Source organism: Arachis ipaensis, chromosome B05, assembly GCF_000816755.2.
Source record: "Arachis ipaensis cultivar K30076 chromosome B05, Araip1.1, whole genome shotgun sequence".
Classification (NCBI taxonomy): domain Eukaryota; kingdom Viridiplantae; phylum Streptophyta; class Magnoliopsida; order Fabales; family Fabaceae; genus Arachis; species Arachis ipaensis.
Genome location: NC_029789.2, coordinates 29,397,792 through 29,402,878, shown reverse-complemented (window position 1 = coordinate 29,402,878; position 5,087 = coordinate 29,397,792).

The following is a 5,087-nucleotide window of genomic DNA, read 5'->3' as shown; positions in this document are numbered from 1 at the left end:
TAATAATAATTTTAATTTTTTTTGGATGGAGGATTGTTATGTCTGACAATTTTTTTTAGGACTAAAATGTCCGTTTTTAAAATTCTTAGGGACTGATCTGAGTAATTACTCTGCCGAAAAATGAACTGGGGACTGATTTGTCTACCGGAGTAAAACCTTGGGGATTGATATATGTATTAAATTTTTTTCAGGACTAAAATGTCCGCTTTTAAAATCTTTGGAGACTGGTTTAGGTAATTACTCTATAGATTATTACTCACTCCTCACGTACCTATGTTCGCATATTCAGAAAATTCTAATGCATACATGATATTAAGATCCAAGCTACGCATAAAAGGTGAAACATCAATGGGTTGACTGATTATGGATAAAACCACTAAATTGTCACGACTACCTCACCTTTTCCATCACCATCCTCATCCTCCTCCTCGTCACCGGCTTCGTAGGTAGCTTCGAACTGACTTTGTAGGTAGCTTCAAAGTCTTCTTTGCTATCACTGTTCATTTCTTCGTACACTTCAACTCTATTATTTTGCATGTTTGAGTCATGTTGAATCCCATCCGCAGCTATATGTTCAAACTCAACATACAACTCAATCTTTAGATGTTGTACCTGAGTCTGCTGGTGAATATGAAACATATGATGAATACTTGTTTCGTCAATGATCAGCATAATATCAAACTATATTAGGCGCCAAATACGATAACAAGATTCCTATAGAGAATATTGTTTATCCTCTTTAAAATATCACTTTCTATATTTTGACGAAGACCATACTGTAGTTCTGCGAATGTCATAGTGCATGGAACCACAAATGAAAATGAATTTTCACACATAAAGCTTATCACCTCATTTGTATTTTTTATAATCTCACAATTGTGGTACACTATTCTATTTGTAGTACTCTCCATTGCACCAACAATACAGTAAAACACATCTCTTGCAATGAAGTAAAATGATAACGAGCTTCAATTTTTAGGTAGAGCACCCACCACGCAAGTCACATGTTGGAATCGCATCGAATCAAAAGTTGATATGTGTCCAATATGCACCCTACGTGTTGGCCTCGATCTTAACACATGTCGATCACGCATCCTACGTGTTAACTCAGCATGTCCCTTGTGTGTTGGGACTGCTCCACCTGCAACATCCACCCACGTGCAATTATACCAAATAGGTTTATTTCCAGAAAAACATCCAAAATATTTCTATATAAAAGAAATGAGCCGATATTTTAATATTTTATTGATATTAAAATATAAATTATTTTTAATTGTTTTAATATTTTTTAATTATATAAAATATTTAAATATTTTTTAGTTTAATAAATAATAATATATATTATTTCTAAACTCATTTTAAGAATAAGGCTAGACACGCTGATACGTGATAGTATTTAGGTATATTCAAACGTATTCGAAGAAATTTTTTTATTTTTTATTAAGATACAATTGGTCACTAAAAATATGCGTGTCTAACGAATGTTAATGAATATCATGTTCAAAATGTGTTCGATACAACAAAAGATTTATTTTTCATAATAAATTTTAGATATTTAAATTTTTATATTCATAAATTTAAAATTAATTATTTGACCTTTTTAATAATTAGGCAATAATATTTAGACCTATATATCACGGCCTTGGACACACTCCAACGCTACCGTGCCAGCACTCGGACTTACTCAACCTCTTGAGTTAAGAACAAGTCAGCCTAACCCTCAATACTTAGCAAGAAAGCTAAGAATACAAAAGAACATAAGAGAATGGAAGCTTTGGTGAAAAGAACACTTTATTACTCAAGTGTTTGTTACAAATGACTCACACATGACTCACACTAATTCTCTCCTCCTATTTATAGTCATCCACCTCCTTAATGGATGGTTAAGATTAAATCTAATCAATGGTCCAGATTAATTATCTAGAACCTTCATTACAAATATCTATCATACTACAACTTTCTAAATACTTCTAGATTTTTCCATACCTCTTCATACTCCTGTATACATCCACACTCTTCTAGAATACTCTATGACCTTCCAGAGTCTTCTAGAACCTTTTAGAGTATTCCTGGACCTTCTAGGACATTCTAGAATGTTCTGGAACCATCTAGAGCATTCTCAAATATTGCAGAAAATTATACAAACACTGTTAAATCTAACCTTCTAAAATTTACCGTGACATTCTCCCCCACCTAATGCGCAAACGTCCACGTTGTGTTCTGTTCATGATAGCGCTCTAGGTGTTCTTGAAATTGCCACAAATCTTCACGAGCTTCCCAACTAGCTTCAGTTATCGGGAGCCCTTTCCACTTGATCAAGTATTGGATACTTGGTGGTACCCCTCTTCGTCGCATGACGCGATTAGCTAAGATCTCTTCGATTTCTTTATTAGAGGATCTAATCACCATAGGCAGAGCATGAATCGATTCACCTCTACTTGGTTTATTTTGGTCTTCATGATATGGTTTAAGCATACTCACATGGAAGACCGGATGGATCTTCATAGAGGGAGAGAGTTGTACTTTGTAAGCAACCTCCCCAACACATCCAATGATCTCAAATGGCCCTTCGTATTTGCGGATTAAGCCCTTATGAACCTTGCGAAAGGCTTTGAATTGTTGTGGAAGAAGTTTAATCATTACCTTATCTCCCACTTGATAGCTTGCATGCCTCCTCTTCTTATCTGCCCATTTCTTCATCTTCTTTGCTGCTTTGTCGAGGTAAGAACGAGTGACATCTGCTTGTTCTTCCCATGACTTGATCATATGATAAGCTCCAGGGCCATTCCCTGAGTAGGAGGAAGAAAGAGAGTGAGGCGTAAGCGGCTGTTGTCCAATCACAATCTCGAACGGACTCTTCCCAGTAAAGTCACTCCTTTGTAGATTGTATGAGAACTGAGTAATGTCTAGGAGTTTTGTCCAATCCTTCTGATTAGCGCTTACGAAATGCCTCAAGTAACACTCAAGTAAGGCATTCACTCTCTCAGTCTTCCCATCGATTTGAGGATGGAAGCTTGTTGAGAAATGAAGCTCCGACCCAAGGAGTTTGAACAGCTCTGTCCATAGTCGTCCTGTGAAGCGTGGATCTCGATCACTAATGATACTCTTAGGCAATCCCCAGTACTTCACCATATTCTTGAAGAATAGTCGTGCTGCTTTCTCTGCAGTGCAGTCAGTAGGGACAGGTATAAAAGTAGCATACTTCGAAAATTGATCCACTACCATGAGAATAGATCCAAACCCCTCAGACTTTGGTAAGGCAGAGATGAAATCTAGAGAGATACTTTCCCACGGTCACTCTGATGGAGGCAGAGGTTCCAACAACCCACTTGGTGTTTTATTTTCAATCTTATCTTGTTGGCACACAAGACAAGTCTTCACATAGCTCTCCACTTCATCTCTCATTTGAGGCCAATAATAAGAAGATTCAATGAGTGCTAAGGTCCTTCGCTAACCTTGATGACCAGCCCACTTGGTGTCGTGACATTCTCTCACTAATTTTCTTCTTAGATTTTTTCATTTAGGGACGTATAGTCTTCTCCCTTTAGTGTAGAGAAGGTCGTTTTCTAGCCAAAATCTTTTGGTCTTACCTTCTCTAGCCACCTCCACCAACTTCTTGGCTAATGGATCGTGGTGCAACCCTTCCTTGATAGTATGCACAATATCTCCTTCAACCATAGAAATGGCCACCAACTCAGCCTTGCGACTCAGCGCATCTGCTACCACATTAGTCTTGTCTGACTTGTATTCAAATTTGAAATCAAACTCAGCTAAGAAATCTTGCCACTTAGCTTGTTTGGGGCTTAACTTCTTCTGAGTTTGGAAGTAGCTTGTAGCCACATTGTCTGTCTTGACGATGAAGTGTGAACCAAGCAAGTAGTGATGCCAAGTTCTCAGACAATGCATCACCGCGGTCATCTCCTTCTCTTGGATAGTGTATCGCCTCTCTGTATCATTCGACTTGCGACTCTCAAAGGCAATAGGATGTCCTTCTTGCATCAGAACCCCTCCAATAGCGTAGTCAAAAGCATCAGTGTGGACTTCAAACACTTTTAACTAGTCGGGTAGTGCTAGTACTGGTCCTTCTATGATAGCAGCCTTCAACTCATCAAAAGCCTTTTGACACTCCTTTGACCATTCCCAAGAGTGATTTTTCTTGAGAAGATCAGTTAATGGTGCAGTCTTGGCGGAGTATCCCTTGATAAATCTCCGATAGTAATTAGCCAACCCAAGGAATGACCTCAATTCAGATACCTTATTTGGCGGCTCCCATTCTTTGATAGCCTTCACCTTTCCTTGATCCATGCAGAGGATTCCATCTTTAATTATGTGTCCCAAGAAGTGGACTTCATCCCTTGCAAAGGAACACTTGTTAAGTGCTCAATAGTCGATGCATAGTCTCAGCAAACCATCATGCTTCTTTTGGAACAAGACTGGTGCGCCAAAAGATGCCTTCGATGGACGGATGAATCCAGCATCTAGCAAATCCTTGAGTTGCTTCTTCAACTCCTCAAGTTCTGGAGGTGCAGTAAGGTGTTGAGGCAGGCGGCTTTGCTCTGACTCCAATTCAATCTTGTGGTCCACCTTCCTCCTAGGTGGTAGTTATTTTGGCAACTCGGGAGGCATCACATCTTTATTTTCTTCAAGGAATTTCTTGATTTCAGGAGGAACGTCTTCTCTTTTAGATGTTGACTCCTCTTGTAATAGAGCCAAGTATGTAATCTCTCCTTTCTTAAACCCTTTCTTGAGTTGCATAGCAGAGAGCATCAGTGGTCCTCCAGCTTTAGAGACTGTAGAGACCATGCATGGAGACCCTTTCTCCATGACGCATACTATGTCATAGTATGGCATAGGTATTATATTTGCCTTCCTTTACAAATCAAGTCCGATGACTATTTTGATATCGTCCATGGGTGCTACTGAGAAATCTACAAGACCCTTACAAGAATCAAGAGTCATCTCAACCCCTTTTGCTACTCCCTTAAGAGGTTCACCCTTGGTATTCACAGATTTGAACCAGCCATTCTTTTTGGTGATCTTCAACCCAAGCCTCTTTGCTTCATCAGACGTGATGAAGTTGTGTGTAG